The sequence below is a fragment of the Vigna umbellata genome, chromosome 4 (genome assembly GCF_029865625.1).
Source record: "Vigna umbellata cultivar VRB3 chromosome 4, Vumbellata_1.0, whole genome shotgun sequence".
Classification (NCBI taxonomy): Eukaryota; Viridiplantae; Streptophyta; class Magnoliopsida; order Fabales; family Fabaceae; genus Vigna; species Vigna umbellata.
In genome coordinates, this window is record NC_142168.1 from 50,376,524 (window position 1) to 50,396,003 (window position 19,480).

The 19,480-nt window shown below is 36.1% G+C and overlaps 1 non-coding gene across 1 annotated transcript; it reads left to right on the forward strand.

The window, feature by feature from the left end:
- Nucleotides 1-2,688: 2,688 nt before the first annotated feature.
- On the forward strand, nt 2,689-2,795 carry LOC124828488 (small nucleolar RNA R71). The gene has a single exon (XR_007028024.1). It is a non-coding gene; the product is annotated as a small nucleolar RNA R71 (small nucleolar RNA).
- Nucleotides 2,796-19,480: the final 16,685 nt, after the last annotated feature.

Consider the following 19,480-nt stretch of genomic DNA (forward strand, 5'->3'; position numbering starts at 1 on the left):
TATCTATTTTATTTAAATTATTTTAGAATATGGTAATAAAAGTATTAATGATTTTACCATATTAAAAAAATGCTTAAATATGTTTTTAGTCCTTAAACTATCAAGCGAATTTGTTTTTAGTCCCCATTGTTCGACGTTCATATATGTTAACGTTACCGTGTACACCGATCGACGTTCATATAATACAATGGATTACCATAAAAATGCATCGCTGGGCGAGGGTAACGTCATACATCATTACGGTCGACGTTAACCTTATGTCCAGCCTCCTTCTGTTTAACGTCAAATCTTCCTTTAAATATAAGTTATTTATTTAAATATTAGACGTCAAACTCTTTACTACGTGATGTGCAAATAAACAACAAGTAACGTCGTTCTATGGACTTTGACATTAACGTTATGTCCATCCTTTTTCTGTTGGACGTCAACTTTACGTCAAATCCCCTTACACTTGACGCCAAATCTTCCTTTAAATATAAATATTTATTCAAATAATAGACTTCAAACTCTTTATTACTTGACTTGACTATAAACAACAAGTACCGTCGTTCTACGTACTTCGTATCGACATTAACTTTACGTCCAACCTCTTTTCTGTATGACGCCAAATCTTCCTTTAAATATAACTATTTATTCACATATTAGACGTCACTTTCTTTAGTATGTGACGTGTATATAAAACAGTAATATCTCCCTATAGTATTCCACATCAGAATTACGTCTCTTGATATGACATCGATCACGAATTCGTCGTTAAAAGCCTAAAATTTTCAACATTGAACGATGTTTTTGTACTAGTGCCAATATGCAAATTAAACTAATTCAAAAGACCAAATTGGTATCCTTAACCTTGTATTTGATTCATAAACTTGTTTATAACTTAAATTGGGACAATTTTCTCAATTGAGTATAAATTCAAAGCATTTAGACCAACTCAATTACCCAAAAGACCAAACAATAGTTCATACTCTTTAAAAACCATATTTTTACAAAGCAAGGTGCCAACAAAGTCACAAACACTAGTAAAAAATTCGCTTTTTAACTTGACCAATAGGCTTCAGTTTATAGAAAATCGAAGCCTATCAAAACGTGGTGACATGTTGTAAATAAGCCGAACTTATACGCATCGGTTCCCATTGACCCAAGGCATAAATGTGCTATGACCTCGGTTAACAGGACACTTGAAACCTAAAATGTAAACCTGTCCACTTGAAGCAGAAGCTTTTTGGCTATCAACATCATTAAAGGGAGATACTGCCTTAGTTATTCAACGTATCGAGGCAGAAAGACTTGTTCATCCTCTCTGCAAACACCTGCTATGCCTGATCAGTCAAACCTTAGGCATCGGTTGCCCTAGGAACCGAGGTCATTGGTCTTGCACCACCTGACATTTATGATTTCTGAACGTTCTATACTTTCTGTCCAGCTCTTTATACCTCGGTTTCTCCTTTAACCGATGCCATATTGGGATATTGCCTCGGGTTTTAAATAACCGAGGTAGTAGCTCTTCTTAAGTTCTGAACTTAACTTACTGACTGTTCATTTGCGTCGCCCAACAACTTCTTCTTCCTCGCGCTCTCCCCTTCTTCCTCTGCAGTTTCGTCCACCATTGTCATTCCTCATCTAAATACTTTTTCTTTTTACTGAGGAATTTCTTCACATATTTTGCATAAGCAGGAATTTGTTGTAGTGCTTCAGTCAAGGGCATAGTAATCTCAAGTTGATTAAATATCTTCTTGAACCGATCCATTTGTCTCTCCTTATCCTTTTGTGAATTATTTTTAGGATAATTTGTTTCGCCAACACTTTCTCTTTTTATCTTCAACCTTCCTTCTTGTCTCTACTTTCTTCTTCTTCAATTACCTTATTTTGATCATCCTCTTCTTGTGCTTGAATCTCTTTATTTGTTGGCTTCTTCTTCGAATCAAAGCCCACTTCTTTTCCACTTCTGGTTATTATGACATTACATTCCTCCCTAGGGTGAACTTCATTATTAGCCACAAATTTCTTTTCAGATGTCTCCTCAAGCTTCTTTGCAAGCTGACCCATTTGTGTCTCCAAATTTCTCATAGAAGTGTCTGTGCTCTTTTGATTTGATATGGACATTTGTATGAATTCTTGAAGAGTTTCTTCCAGTTTGGATGTCCTATCATAAAGATTAGGTTGTTGTTGAAACTGTTGTTGTGGTGGTCTACTAGAACTAGCCTGACCCAAGCTAGGATGAGGTCTCCATCCTTGATTATAATTACCATAATTGCCTGGACGACCTTGATTTTGCATGTAATTTACCTCTTCCTTTTCATTGGTCTGAATAACACATTGTCCATTTTGGTGCTCTCCACCACACAGTTCACAACCTTACACAGTTTGATGATGTTGTGCCTGTGATACAGTTTGGAGTTCCTTTGGTAGTTGTGAGAACTTTTTCATCAAAGACTCAAGTTGTTGGGTCATGATTTTATTTTGGGCTAACAAGGCATCTTGGGATTGCAATTCAAACATTCCTTTCTTTTGGGTTTGAACTTGCTCACTTTGAACATCATTGTCACTAGATGCCATATTCTCAATTATCTCATGTGCCTCATCAGGTGTCTTCCACCTAATGTTACCTCCAACTGAGGCATCTAGCATAAGCTTTGTGTGAGATTTTAAACCTCTAAGAAAAGGTTTAATTGAGTAGGAACGTCAAACCCATGAATTGGAGTTTTTCTCAGCAACCCCTTGAACCTATCCCATGTTTGACTCAACGACTCTTCAGGCTCTTGTTGAAAGGAGGATATTTCCTGTTTGCCTTTATTTATCTTGGATTGGGGGAAATATTTATGCAAAAACTTTGACACAACGTCCTCCCAAACAGTCAGACTTCCCTCATGAAAAGAATTTAGCCAAAGCTTGGCATTTCCTACCAGTGAGAAGGGAATAGGACTTAGTCTAATTGCTTCATCTGGCACATGTAAAATTTTTACAGTGTTACAAAAAATCTCATTAAAAGTTGTCAAATGATCGTAGGGATTTTCGTGTGACAGTCTTGTAAACTGATTACTTTGAACAAGGTGAATCAATGCTGACTTCATTTCCATATGAGCAGCATTCACCACAGGTCGGGCTATATTGTTGAAAGATGAAGGTATAGACACAAAAGCATAATCTTCCAACGTACGCCTAACTCTTAGTTGTTCATTATCATTATGTCCCTCCATATCCTTATCTTCTTGATCAGATGAAGAAAAAGTGTTGGAAGTAGTAGACAAGCTAGCTTTTCTAGCTTCTTTTTTTCGATTTTCTCTCCTACGTCTACTGTTATTCCTAGGGGTTGTTCTCTCAATCTCAGAATCAAACAATAAATTCTCAGATTTTGTTCTGCTTCTCATGCAGAACAACAATCTCAAGTGATCAACCCAAAGAAATAACAATAGAAACAAAACACAATTTATATACAAAAATTAAAAATAATGGATATACAGACAATGAAACAGAACTGAAATTGATAAATAATAAATAGGTTTAATCCTTTTTGACGTCCCTATTTGTGTAGGAATGTCTCAGATAGGTCCTCGTTTTCTAAAGTGTATCAAAATGGTCCTTAATTTTGAAAATTTATATCAATTGAGTCCTTTCCGTTAAGTTGGCTGGACGGCGTTAAAAAAATTGATGAGTGAGATGCTGAGATGACGAACGAACGCTCGTCCACCAGCGAACGAACGCTCGTCGACCTCTTACCGTTGGACGACCGTTCGTTCCACACTGGACGACCGTTCGTTCGGTGGTCGCCGAGCGTTCGTTCGCTGGTGGACGAGCGTTCGTTCGGTGGTGGACGCGTGTTCGTTCGTCATCTCAGCATCCCACTCATCAATTTTTTTAACGCCGTCCAGCCAACTTAACGGAAAGGACTCAATTGATATCAATTTTCAAAATTAAGGACCATTTTGATACACTTTAGAAAACGAGGACCTATCTGAGACATTCTTACACAAATAGGGACGTCAAAAAGGATTAAACCTAATAAATAATTGAAATAACAATAACAACAAATTCCCCAGCAACGGCGCCAAAAACTTGATAACATTTTGGCAAGTATGCCAAATCGTTCAATTAATACAATGAATTAAGTCAAGAGTATCGTTCTCCCAAGGGAATTTGAGTTATGTTATTCAATTAAAAATTATTTATCAAGATCAATTACTGATGATAACATTTGTGATTTCAATTTGGAAATTAGCATGAAATTAAATACGTAAAAAATTAAGATTGAAAAATACGATAAAAGATCACTGGAATTGGTCTTTGACTAACATTACAGTAAAATCCTAGACAACATACATTCTCTGTTCAAGCATTCACATAAGAGTATCTTGGTTTAATTCCTTAAAACAAGTTCTAAAATTATCTATTGAATTATTAATTCCTTAATTAATTCAGCAGATAATTTTGCATTAGATTCAGATGTTGAGAATGACCAAAAGCACATAAGTTATTCCTAGTGTAGTTACTTTTAGTTTCTTTTCTTATGTTTCTGGTTCTAAAAATACTTCCCAGTACAAAAGAACTTTTAAAGAGAATTATACTTCCATATAATCAAAATCAAATCAAGAAAAGAACAAGAACATAAACATATATTGCATAGGAAATTTACATTAATGTGTCGTCATACAACCAATTCCAATGAACAAAAAATTTAGCCTATCGTAGACATCTCAAACGTACTCTTTACAACAATTCCTTGCAGAAAGTGAAGTCTTGATGTCTTGAAAGGTCTCCTGGTCGTCTCCTGAGTTCTCCAATATTTTTCTGGCTTTGTTCGTGTGTTAGAAGATAGTTTTTGTCTTTCTGTCACGTCTTTTAAAGCCACTTAACTTCATTAATTCGCTCAGCGCACATGTACTGGTGTGCTATGCGAATCTTCTTAACTATTGCACTTTAACTGATGTTATTCGCTCGGCGCACAGGTATTGGTGCACTATGCGAATTTCCTTTTTCTGGTTGTGCGAATTTTAGCTTGCGCTATGTGTGAATTGGCTGACAGACTCCAAATTATAGACCTTTTCCTGTACAATAAGTTACATAAAAATCTACTTCCTATTACAACTTTTCACTGAGTAATAATATGAATAATTATAAGATTGAGATCATTTATAAGTGTAAAAAAAACTCTTTTTCACACTTATCACTACTCAAACTCAAGAATGGAATTTAGAGAGTTTTCTAAAACATCGCCCAACTAAGTTTAATAGCAAGACCAGTCCACATGAGGTAGATTAGTAGATGACAAATATGGAATAAAGTTTTTAGGCAAGGAGATGTCTAGTTGACAACAAGTTAGCTTTCTGTCAATTCATGCTTATTAGAGAAGCCAACCACTAGTGGGGTAGTATGAAGATGTTGTTAGAGGAAGGTGAAGAGTATCACCTGTGAGATATTTAAGAAGAAGTGTTATGTCGAATACTTTCCTGATAGTGTGAAATTTGCGAAAGAGGTGGAATTCATGTAGTTAGTTCAAGGAGGGATGTCTGTATTTGAATATGCAGAAAAATTTAAACATCTAATAAGGTTCCACACTTTGAAGATGAACAAGGAATGATAATCACTAGTGAAAAAATAGGATACTAACGCGTCTATTATGCTTCGATTGATCAGAAATCGAAGCATAAGTTGGCGCGGTGGCATTTTTGAAATTTTCACTAACATTTATGCCTCGGTTCTAAAATAACTGAAGCCATAAGGGGTGTATGGCATCGGTTGCCCATATAACCGAGGCCATATAGTCTGCGAAACCTGCCAACATAAGACTTTTCACCTGACAAAAATATGTGCAAGGGTTTCAACCTCGATTGTTCTCAGAACCGAGGCCAAAAACCCTCTGCTCCACTGACATTCCCACCTTACACTCTGACGTTTAAACTGACAGACTTTTGTCAGATGGGTATATGGCCTTAGTTGTTTGCAGAGTTGAGGCCAGAGAGTATGTCAATTACAATGTTACATTTACTGACCCTGTAAAATAATTAAAATATATATATATATATATATATATATATATATATATATATATATATATATATATATATATATATATATATATATATATATATTTTGGCATCGGTTTGGCGCTTAATCAAAGTAAAATGGTTGATGAAAATTTCCAAAATGCCATTTAAAATTAATTTTTTTTTTTTCTATGGACATTAGGCATATGTTTTTTGTAGAACCGAGGTAGTATCCCCTGCCAGGGTTAAAATTTCGCAAAAAAGCAAACAATTCCTTCTTCTCCAGCGATCACCTCTGCAACTTCTTCTTCTTCCTTGCACCGCCACGAACCTTCTTCTTGCTTCCATACGCCTCTGTTTTGCCTCTGTCGTTACTGTAAAAGGATTTCCTTCCTCTTTTTTCATCGTCAACGTTTGTATCCGATCAAATTCGACTTTGGTCGCTAGAGTTTTTTTGGTTTTGGATTGGTTTGATGCATTTTTTATTGTTTTGGATCATCAAACTTACGTTTTGTTGTATTTTTGTGTAGGTATTGTGTTTTTGCTTTGAAAATTGTTCCGTTTCATAACGGAGGTTGTCGCATCTTCTCGGTTATTGTTTGGTTTTTCACAGTCCTAGGTTCCTATTATTGTGTTTATTAACTTTCTTTTGTTCACTTTTAATTTTTTGTATGTTGAATATAATAATTATGTATGATTGAATGTTTGAATTGATCATATGAATGCTTATTAATTATATGATTGAATTGATTATATGTTGAATATGTTGTATAATTGTATGATTGTATCATTGTAATTTTGTAGAATATTTACGTATATGGATTGAAATTGAATTAATTTACCACGCATTAGTGCTGAGTACGAGAGAGAGGTAGAGGAATTTATACAATTTGCGCAACGTAATGAGGGAAGAAGTGATGATGAAGTGAAGTTTAGATGTCCTTGTGTTAACTGTTTAAATGGGAGAAAGTTAAACGCAACCCAAATTAGGAGACATCTTATCTGTGATGGTTTCCTGCGATGCTATTCAACATGGATATGGCACGATGAAGAAATACATTTTCTGACTTTCTCCTAAACTGAGAATGTTATTGATTCCACCATGGAAGAACATCGACTAGATGAAGACAAATTAGAGGACATGATCCGTGATGTTGGCGTAGAAAATTTTGCCAAAGCTCATGTGTGTGAGACAATGTCGACTGATGCAGAAACACATTTGTATGTCGGTTCAGATAAGATCACACGGTTGTCAGTGGAGTTAAGGCTCATGAATTTGAAGGCGACCAATAGATGGACTGATAAGAGTTTCACAAAATTGTTGACGTTGTTGAATGAAATGCTGCTAGATGGAAATATACTACCGAATCGTAATCATGATGCGAAGAAAATTCTTTGTCCGATGGGTATGGAGTATAAAAGGATACATATTTGTCCCAATGACTGCATTTTATATAGGAAAGAGTTTGAACTTTTGAAAAAGTGTCCAAAATATGGTTATCACGATACATCTCAAAAAATAATAGTGAAGATAATGGTCAGATAGAGAAAAATGGATCTGCTTTAAAAGTAGTTTGGTACCTTCCAATTGTGCCCAAGCTTAAGCGTTTGTTTGCGAATCCAAAAGATGCTAAAAATCATAGATGGCATGCAGATGAGAGAAAAATTGACGGGCTGCTTCGTCATCCAGCTGATTCAAAGTAATGGAATAATATTGATCAACAATTCCCCCAATTGGGTCAAGAATGTAGAAATCTTAGGCTTGGTTTAGTCATTGATGGAATGAACCCATTTGGTAATTTAAGTACCAATCACAGTTGTTGGTCAGTTATTTTGATAATTTACAACTTATCTCCTGCATTGTGCATGAAGAGGAAATACATGATGTTGTCTAAGATGATATCTGGCCCAAAGTAGTCTAGAAATGACATAGATGTTTATCTAAGCCCATTAGTTGAAGACTTGAAGTTGTTGTGGGTTGATGGGGTTGAAATATTTGATGCCTTCGCTTCTGAAACTTTTGTGGTGCGTGTAATGTTATTTTGCACCATTATTGACTTCCCAGCTTATGGTAATTTTTCAAGATACAGTGTCAAGGGTCATAAAGCATGTCCTATATGTGAAGAAAACACTACAACTGAGCAATTGAAACACGGAAGGAAGACGATATATCTACGTCATCGGAGATTTTTAAAATGTAATCATCCATATCAAAGGTTAAAAAAAGCATTCAATGGATATCAAGAGAGGGACGAAGAACCAAATCCACTTATTGGTCTTCAAATCCTTGAAAAAGTTAATAAAATACATCATGTATTTGGGAAAATTTCCAAGAAGTCATCTCTAACGACCCCTTGGAAGAAGCAAACAATATTCTTTGATCTTCCATACTAGTCAAAGTTAGATGTTAGACATTGCATAAATGGGATGCATGTAGAGAAGAATGTGTGTGATAGCTTGATTGGTACACTGCTCAACATTTAGGAAAAGACAAAAGATGGAGTGAATGCTCGTTTGGATCTGGTTGACATGAAAATCCGAGAAGAGTTGGCACCCAGGAAGATTGGTAAACATACTTATTTGCGCTCTGTATGTTACAATTTTTCCAGACAAGAGAAGATAAGTTTTTGCCTTTGTTTAAAGAGTACCAAGGTACCACAAGGATACTCTTCAAATATCAAGAGTTTAGTGTCGATGCAAGACTTAAAGCTTGTTGGCATGAAGTCTCACGATTGTCACGTCTTAATGCAACAGTTGTTATCGGTGGCTATTCGTGGAATTTTGCCCAAAAAGGTTAGGCAGACCATAAATAAGTTGTGTTCATTTTTCTCGTCAATTTGTTGTAAAGTCATCGATCCTACAAAGTTAGATGAACTTCAAGGCGAGATTGTTATCATCTTGTGTCAACTAGAGATGTTTTTCCCTCCATCTTCTTTTGACATGATGGTACATTTACTTGTTCATTTGGTTAGTGTGCGGATCAGTACACTTAAGATGGATGTATCATATTGAGCGTTATATGAAGATTTTGAAAGCAATTTTTCACTATACACTTAGCTTTCTACATCATACTTTGTTAGTGAATTGTGCTTAATTCTAATTTATTGTTGCATTTTCACTATTTGGGCTTAATTTCAAGACTAATTATTATTTTAATTAATTTGAATTATTTGGGCTTAATTATTTCAAATACTATTTGTAGGATAGTCACTGTTAGAAGGTTGAGAAAAGGGTCTGAACATATTATACAGAACTGAACGGCCTGTTGAAGCCTTGATCGAATGGTCTGCTGAAGACTTGAACGAACGGTTTGTTGAAGACTTGATCGAACAGTCTGTTAAAGCCCACACCGAACAGTCTATGAAAGCTTGCACTTAATGGCTGAGCACAATGACAGAACCGAACGGTCTCAACAGTGTTGCATGACCGAACGATCTCGTAGAGACTACACCGCACACCAGTGAGCAAACCAGGGGAGCATTGCTGACCGAACGGTGTGAGCCTTTCAAGACCGATCGGTCAGATGAGATGACCAGAAGAACTCAGCAGTAGTGTTGGAAGCACATTCTGGGACTTCAAGAGGGTGGCCACGTCAGTGTTAGAGTTTAATTTCGTTTTAGAATGTCAATGGGTCAAACCTTAGGACTTTGGGCCCAATTTTAGGTCATTTTGTAGGACAAGCCCATTGGAAAGGCAATTTTTTAATTTGGGGTTTATATACCCTAAAATCACTTTCACTTTCCAAGTCTCCAGTCGCCACTCACATTTTTCTTGGGAGCGTCTTCTTCTTCCTCCCCCTTAGGGGAGGTTTAGGTTTTGGCTTTCTTTACATTTCATGTATTGAACTCATTCTCTTTACAATTCCATGGTTGAATTTTTTGTTGCACTCAAGTTTCTTGTTCATTTACGTTCACTGCATTTTACTGTTCATCTTCTTTGTTTTTACTGTTATGCGTTCTGGTTTCTTGTTTATTGTTCATGCTCGTTTTCAATCGTTGTTTCCATTCACGTTTTGCGTTTCTATTTTTGGATTTGCGTTCTACGCTTAAGTTCAATTGGTGCATTTTAATTCACTGCAATTTCATTTCTGCCAGCGCGTTTACTGTTCCAGCGTTTTTGTTTCTACAACTTCGTACCAGTTGCGTTTTTGTTTCTGCACGTTTACTTTCAGTGCAACTGCATTGATACCAATCGGTCAGTGCATTTAGACCAATCGGTTCTTAGCTTGTTTACTTAATATCGTTCGGCAGCACTTAGTTTTCCATTTGCATTTCCATTCGCTTACTGCTTTAACACCGATCGGTCTCCTCTCCAGGACCGTTCGATCTGTGACCAGAACCGATCGGTCTTCAACACCCTTGTTGTTAGAGCTGATCAGCCTGGTTAATAGAATTGTTCGGCCTTGTGAAGAACCGTTCAGTCTTTACTGTTTTCCACATTTATTTCCATGCTTTCAGTTTTGTTATTTATGTTTAATTTCGTGCTTTAAGTTCAAGTTAAATTGCATTAAAAAACACTTTGAACCCCCCCCCCCCACTGCGTGTTTGACCTAAGTCTCAGACCACATTTGGTCCTTGAGAGACGACCTAGGAATCACTTCCTAGTATTATACTGCATTCTTATTGCACATCAAATTTGTATGGGCCACGAGAACCCATCAAATTTGATAAATCTTGATGGATATGCATGTTTAGAAGTGATAAAGGAAATTTTGTTCTTGAGCCTCTCTAGCCAAATAAGCTTACCTCGTTTTGATCCTTTGATAACCCCTTTGAGCCTATGCTTTCCCCCTTTCCTTTGTTTTGAAGCTCATACACTAGCCCTAAGTGGAAAACCATGATCACCTTAACCTTAAGGAATTTTGGAGCTTTGGAAGTGTTTTGGGAACAAGTGTGGTCTCCCGGGGGATTCTGATGAATTGACTAGTTGGTTCCTCTTCTTGTTTTTTTCTTGTAAATATGTTGTGTATCTTGTTTCTTACAGTTGTGTCCTAAATAAAGAGAAAAGAAAAGAGACAAGATGAGAAATGAAAAAACAATGAGAAAAATAAAAAATTTTGAATAATGGAGTCAAGAAGAGGATTGAATTAGAGGTTTTGGGTGTGATTTCATTGTATTTTCACTTGTTCCCTATTGCTCCTCTATTCTTTTTGGTTCGTAGCTACTTATCCATATTTTATTCTCCCTTGTCCTTGGCCCAATTTCATCCATAAAAGACCTTTTGATTTGGACATGCATATGTTTTATAAGTGTTGATATTAGAGGCTTGCCAAGTCTATTTGTTGGTTGCTTTCTTGAGTGCATTGAGTTGACGTTGCTTACATTAGACACTTGAGAGAAACAATGATAGTGCATCTGTTAGGTTTTGTTACTTTTGATTCACCTCTTGAGCGGATTGATCATTTTTCCATGTTCTGGACTTGCTTGGATGATTTCTATGAGTAGCATTCTCTGATTATTTGTTTGAAGGATGTTGTCTACTCCTTTTCTTTTTCCAAAATCATTGAGGATTGTGTAATTTTGTTTTGTGTCTTGTGTGTCTTTTTTGTTTCTGTGTCTGGATGTTGTGTCACACTCTTGATGTGTTTAGAATGGTTCCTTGTTCCGCGTCTTGATTTTTCCTAGGAGTGCAAAAGACTAAGTGTGGTTTATTTTGATGAGTCACCATTATTCATTATACACTTAGCTTTCCGCACCATATTTTATTAGTGAAGTGTGTTTAATTATCCATTTTTATCTCATTTTCACTATTTGGGCTTAATTTCAAGACTAATTCTTATTTTAATTGATTTGAATTATTTGGGCTTTATTATTTCAATTACTATTTGCAGGACAGTCACTGTTAGAAGGTTGAGAAAAAGGGTCTGAACATATTGTACAGAACCGAATGGTTAAAGACTATTTGACCGAGCGGTCTGACAAATGTCTTGACCGAGCGATCTGACGAAGTCGTGACCGAACGGTCTGCCAATTTCAATACCGAACGACCTGTTGTAAGCCTGCACCAAATGAACGAGCACTATAGAACCGAATGGTCTGAGCAGTGTTGCACCGAATGGTGAGAGAACGAATGACAGACCACTGTTGTCTGAGAATGAATGATCGAGCAGTCTGGGAGTGCAAGACCGAACGGTCTTATAAAGACTGCAACTCATCAGTTCCTGAGCCTACAGAGCATTGTGAGCCGAATGGTCTGATTTCTTATTGACCGAACGGTTAGATGAGGTGACTGTTAACAATTCGGCAACTGTACCGAATCGTATCAAGTAATAATAAATGGTAAGACCAAGTATCGTTTCCCTAGAGACTCACGGCTTGAACATTCTTGTGGTTTCTTGATTAATTTAGACTTGTAAACAAATTCATGGTGTTTATACTGCACAAAATAAATATGAATGCAAGTGTTGATCAATTGACTTGAGGAATGCACAGGTGATTGATATAAAATATGGAATGATTATGTTGTTGAGGTTTCTGACTTATCCTATCCACTCTCATGTATTTATGAATTCATCTTCTTCATTAATGTTAATGACACTTTCTAATTTACCTTAAACCCGATGTCTCGGTGAAGAAAGTATACTCTTAATTACTAGTTCACAATGTCTTGTATCCCCAACAATTAATTATGCATTACATCACAAGAATATCCTGACAACCTTCTTGTGTGAATTGACCTTGGGAGCTCTGTGTAACATAACAAAACTTCATAATCATTTGAAAGATCTATGTAATATATATAACAAAAATGTTGTAAAAATATGAGAAATGACATCTTACAATTCTTTCAGATATCTCTCTGGCAGAGTCGGAAGTGTAGGAGCCCGATGGTCTTATACGGGCTAACTTCCACTTCTCATGCTGAGATGGTGGTGAAGGAGGAGGAGGGTCACCACCCTTAGAAAGTGGAAGTCTACTATCTGACTTATACTTCATTATTTTTTCCTCAAGCTTCCTATATCCACCACGAGACAGTAGGTGTGGATTTTTATTCTGAGCACTTATTCCTTGTGCTTTTGACCTGTTTTCCTGTGACAAAATGAAACAATTGTCATAAAAAAGAATAGTGTATGATAAATTGAATGATTTTACCTACACTAACTTGCCACGTCTCGGATGAACGAAGCTCTACAAACTGACGCCATGTTTCTTCGTCAATTGCTGAATATTTGAAACATGGATTTTCATTACTTTTTGGTCCAAATATATATCTGGACGTCAATTTTTGTCTTCAACCCTCGAAATCTTTCTAGAATTGCTGATAAACACCTATTCCTTAAGCTTTCGACATTTGGCATATCGAATGTCATCTGCAACAAAGAAAGTAATAACCTTATATCAATACAAATTTATCAATATAATGAATCTAGAATTTGGAGCAATATTGTTTAACTTACCAATAGATCTTGCCAGATGAGATTTCGATCAGCCTCAGATACATGGTCAAAGGATGGAGTAAGTATAGAGATATGATCACGTGCTAGTACTCCAAGGTAAGACCTAAATACATCTGCATTTGGGCCAGATGCAACTCTAGTGACCACGTCAATAATGACAGGTGTCCTCTCACTTGAATTTCTTCTAAGTATAAGTTGTCGTAACCTCGTCGCTCCTCTCGTCCATCTAGAAGTGGTGGGGACTTCATCGCCTGACGAATGAGGTGACTCAGCCATATATCTGTCACAATAAATAATATGAAAGATTAATAAAACACTTATAAAATAACATATATTATTTAACAAAAGCCATAAATATTTACACAAACATGAAATTCATACATAATCATATGGATTGGTCATATGTATATTCCCTCATTGTGATCTTCCCGAATTGTTTGTATATCATCAATTAGAGGGTCGTCATCCAAATTTATTGTCGTTTTAAATGGATGGTTGTCAGCAATATCTAGATTACTTAGATTCTCTTCTTTGTCTTCAATTTGTCTTTTTNAAGTTCACTTCCAGGAAAGGGAGGTGAATCACAATGGATTTCTTAAATACCAAGCCTTTCCTAGCCAAATTTTACCTTAGGTACTCTTGAACCAAATTTCTCAAAGGGAACTAAAGTTGAAATTAAAGTTGACGCACACTAAGTTATCACAATTAAAGAAAGCAAATAAACTAGTTATGCGGCCTAATGATTAAGTTAGAAGAACTTTGGTTCCTCCAACCAACCAACTAAAAAAACGAAAATTACTAAGAAATAAAGGTTCTTATTAGGAGATGGGATTGAGCACCAAAGACTCCCCCAAGACACCTAATAAGGCCATTAGTTACAAGAGAAAAAAAAAGAAAGATTACAAAGCTAAAAAAAAAATTACAACCAAATCAAAGCTACCTCCCAAAGTGTTTCTCTCCTTTCTTTTTGGCGACCACTCTAGACTTCAAGCTCCCTTTGGGTCTCCACCACCTAGAACGCTACCTCTAAGATATTGTATCACCTCACAAAGAGAACCTACACCACACAAAGTAACCAAAGCCGAAATTGTGCAAGAAGAAACAAGGGATAAAAGCAATAAAAAGGTCCAAAAACAAGAAAGGCTTTGCAAAAAGAATTTAATTATGACAAAACTAAGAAATCCAAGAAGACAAGCAAGAAATTAAAGATTAAGAAACAAAGGTTAGCACTCAAAAGAAATCCTAATGAAAGGTGCTAGAATAGATTCACAAAAACAAAAATTAGTAGAAGAAAAATGGGTGGTTCTTGTCTTTTGGCAACTTTGAGCAAATGAGACACTAAGGCCACTCTTTTAACATCATAGCCAAGACTTTTAGCCACTGGAAAGTGATGATAAAAACCCAAAATAGTGAGCAAAACACGTTCCAAAACAGATTGCACAAAGACAATGGTAGTGGTCTAAGCACACAATATTTTTCAGCACTTTTCTAGGCTCTCTAGTACTCTTTTGAGGCCTTTTGCTTAAAAGCTTTTAGCATTTTGTTTTCACTCTTTTAAGGTGCAAAAGAAGACCACCACACACTTGGAACAGAGATGATATATGGATTTTAAAAGCCACAAAGACAAGAAACACAAAATAGAAGAGAATCCTACTAGAATCCAAATGGAGTTAAAAACTAAAAACATCAATAGAGAATTTTTTTTAAGAGCTTGCCAATGATCTAATGGCAAGTATGAACCCAAAACATCAAAGATAAGACCCTCAAATGGTTGTATATGAAACTAAGTTATATATATATTTTTTAAGATTTTTCAAAGTTACTAGAGAAAATTGACAAGAAAAGAACTACACATGACTCTAGACAAACATGGATGGACTAAAAAACTTAAAATGACTCAAACAATGAAATGCACCAAATATAAATCAATAAAAGACCCAACAAAACAGTAAGGGATGACTCAAAAAGGAAAAGGCACAAAACAGTAGCCAAAACTAACAAAACATAACTTGAAAAACGCTAATGACAACACTCTGACAGCTTTGACCTTTGTTGAGTGTTTTACTTATAACTTTCTGCACAGAACTCCAAATAAAGTGATTCTTCTTTTTTGGAAACTAGACTCAAAGTGATTTCATTTTGATATTTTTACGTATTTTTTTGGACAACTGGGCTAGATGCAATTTAAGTTTCAAAATCGTCCCAGTTTATTGCCAAAAAAAAATGATAGATGGGAAAGAAAAACACAACAAGACAAGTAAGGAAAGCATTAAACAACAAGGAAGTAACAAAGGATCAAAACCAAGAAACTTAGCTCTTTGAAGAACCAAGGCTCTTGATACCAAATGATGGCAATGCTCTAGCTAGGACAAGCCAAATCTAGAAGAAAATCAAGCCATAAGTTCATGGATGAAGATTGCGGAATTTGGTGGTGGTGGAAGGTGTTGATAGCTCATGGTTTTGGGTGTTTGAATGGTGATGGAAGGTGTGTTTGGTGGTTCTCTAAGAGAGGTTGGGCCAACTCTTGGAGGAAGGTGGCTAGAGGAGGCCACTTCGGTTGCTCTAGCTTAGGGTGACCTTAAAAGAGTAGTATGACACAAAAATGGCAGCATAACTTTACTGTAAATTTTGATGGAGAGCACCTCTATTTATAGGCTAAGGTGTCTCAAAATGGGCTGAAACTTTAACCTAAAAGATCCACCTTGGCTGTCTTGGAGAGCAAGGAGAAATCCTCTCTAATAGGAGGTAGACAAGTGGCAAAAATCCTCTCAAATGAGAGAGTGACATGTGGCCACTACCTATGGAAAAACTCTCCATTCCTAGAGTGACACATGGCCACTAACTAGGAGGAAAAGTCTCCAATGGGAAGCTTCCACATGTCTAAAACGAAATTCTTCTCCCTTGTTCTCCAAGCTTAGCCAAAATGTTGACCCCTTGGTCAACACACCCATTTTGGAGGTCCAAGCATAGTCAACTTTGGGCCTTGACCCTTTGTTGACTTGTTTGGTCAAAATCCTATTCTACTTGACCTAAATACAAGGCCCAATTGAAATACTACACTACTAGGCCCATAATACCAAGCCCAAATAAAATCTAGACTACTTGGTTCATAATACAAAGCCCAAATAAAATCTAGATTACTTGGCCCAAAATACGAGGCCCAAAATTATTCTTACTCTACTAAATCTTCATGATGACTTAAGATGACCCAAGAGAAAGAGTTTAGCCCATCTTTCATAAATGCCTCCAACACTTTATTCTTGTTAGAACTTAGTAACTTGGATCTTTGAGTGTTACGTTTATGTTCTTAGTTTGCCTCACTTGAAGGGCTTTGGATGACTTATTTGGAGGGTTTTGGGTACCTCCATTGGAGTTCTTTTGGGTTCCTCACTTCAGGGGCTGATACTACGTTTATGGTCTTGGTTACAATATATTAATTTTTTTGCCTCGTTCGAAGTCTTTTGGATGTTACTTTTTTCGTCTTGGTTACCATCTGTAATATGCTTTTAACTTTTGTGGCGATTCGAGCTTGCCTCTGAGTTGTATTAAGGGACAGACTCCATTTTGGGAGAATCTGTCACACCAAACTCGTCGGCGGGCTACTTTTAGGATTGTAATAGGTTCTTGCGTTTTTGTTTGTGTGAGTAACATTTGTGGAGGCCGAGGTTGTTCTCTATGGACTGAGCTCCAAGATCAAGGTTATCCTTGTGGGCCAAACTCTGAGGGTGAGATCATCTTGTGTGGCCCGAGCTTCATGGCCTAGGTCGTTTGTCTTTGGTTTGAGAATACCCCGAGTAGTCTAATGTCCTTCCGGTTTAAGCTAAGCGAGATGCTTATTCGGCGCTCTTTGAAATTATAGTTGAGCTGACTAGTTATTGGTAGAGCTTTGTGGTCAAGTTCTATCGTCTGACCAAGCTCATAATTCTATGAATTTATTTATCATTAAGAAGTAAAACCTTATAATTATCACACGTTGACTCTTACTTATTGATTCAATTTGTCCATAAAAATCTTAAACTACCAAATTTGAATTATTCCAAAACCAAAATAAATATATTATATTAAAAAAACCATGTCTTTCCCTCGAACCTTTAATTTGTTTTTATTTTCTAAGGTTCATGCGCTGTCGGGAATGTTAACTATTCTTTACCCCAAGTTGAAATAAACAAAAAATTACTTCGCAAACTCATTGATGTGTCTGATATAAGATCCAGTTCATAGGCTGATAAAAGAGGAAGAAAAATTAGTTTCAAATGCGAAAAAAACTAAAGGAATAATGTTGAATGTTGAAACTAATGTCATGGTTTCTATTGTCTTCGTTGTTAATAATTTTGAAACTAAAGGAATAAAGGGCTTAGTAAAAATTTAACAAATTTGAATGTCATAGTTGTTCCAAATGTAAAACAATAAACTATCCAAATAAGCTATATAGAAATACATTCCTTTCTAATAAGAATTGGAATTAAATTTTAAAAACAATGTCTAATTTGCTCTTAGATAAAAATGAAAGTTTTAAGCAGAGAGATTTTTTTGCTTCAAATTTTTTGCCGACACTATTTTCTCGTTCCTAAATAAATGCATTTTTGTAGTGATCAAAGTTTTTCCTTCGAAATTTTTTGTGTTTCTAGAGATAAAGATATACGAGATATGTTGTATGGAGGAATTTTTTATTTTATTTTATTCGTGTGCTTTTATCTATATAAAAGAAAATGTTTTTAAATGGAATTTTTTTGACTAGTACATGTGAATTAATCATCTTGTTATTCAGATCTTTATGACGAAACATAATCCCTGACGTCTGAATCAGTGTAAAATAATCAATTTATTTTGTATCTATTTTTTTGTTTCCTTCAATTTATCTATTTATGATATCTTTGGAAACTTATAACGAAAGAATAATAAAGACCTGTTTCAATTCGATTATGTAGAAGACAAATTTTATTTATAAGAAAAAGAAACAAAATACAGAAGAAGAAACAAAGGATCAGCGAACCTTCTGCAATATCTAAGGTGGAATCACTGGCTTCTCCGACACAGCAGATTTAGTTTTTCAATGAATCTTATTTTTATTGAAAACTGTTTCTTTTACTCTTTTTCAATGGTTTATCGTTTTTCATTGAGGCTTAAGTAAGTTTTTTTTTTTTTGTCTTTTATGTATACAAGGAATCACATGTAGAAGGATTCTGAAATTATTAAAGATATTAAAATTTGAAAATGAGAGTTTTTTTTGTCTTTTATGTCTTTTATGAGAGTTTTTTTGTCTTTCATTGAAATTTTTTTTTACTCTTTTTTTGTCTTTTGTGTCTTTTATGTCTTTTTGTCTTTTGTTTGTATATATCATAGATTTTGAAAATAAAAACAACTATTACAAATGAGATTTCTCACACTAGTACAAAAAGTGACTTTTGACGCACCATATACGCTTTGGTTACGCAAAAACCGAAGCGTACAAAGCTATATACCTCGGTTACACCTTGATTCGAGACGGAGTGATGATATTGCCTCGGTTAGTTGAAGACTCGAGACCTATACCTCTGCACACAGCACTGCAAATCAGACCTTTCTATTTGATAACTTTTTGAAAAGCGTTATTGCATCAGTTTGCTAGGCAACCGATGCCTATACACCTGCGTCTGTCAGATTTTTCCTTGAAAGTCCTAGCAAGCTATGCTTTTTGGGCTTAAGGCATTGGTTCTTCAAGGAACCGAGGTCGTTGAGTAGTACTTTATACCTCGGGTTTTACTTTTAACCGGTGCCATATGGTTGTATTACCTCGGGTTTCGTTAGTAACTGAGGTAGTAGCTCCATTCATCTTCTGAAAATCCTACACATGTTTCATTTCCGTCCAATAGCTTCTTCTTCCTCTCGTGCTCTCCCATTCCTCTGTGTAGCTTCTTCTTCCTCGTGCTCTCCCATTCTTCATTTGCGTCCACGACTGCCACTCCTTGGCTCGTCGTGCCGCCCCCTATGCTGCCAGTGGTCTCCCTTGCGTCCTTGTTGCCCATGGTTCCACCACCATCGCACTTGTGTCACCCTTCCCCTTCTCCACCACCACCACAACTACCTTCTTTCTCCTCCACCACCTCACCCAGTACATCTA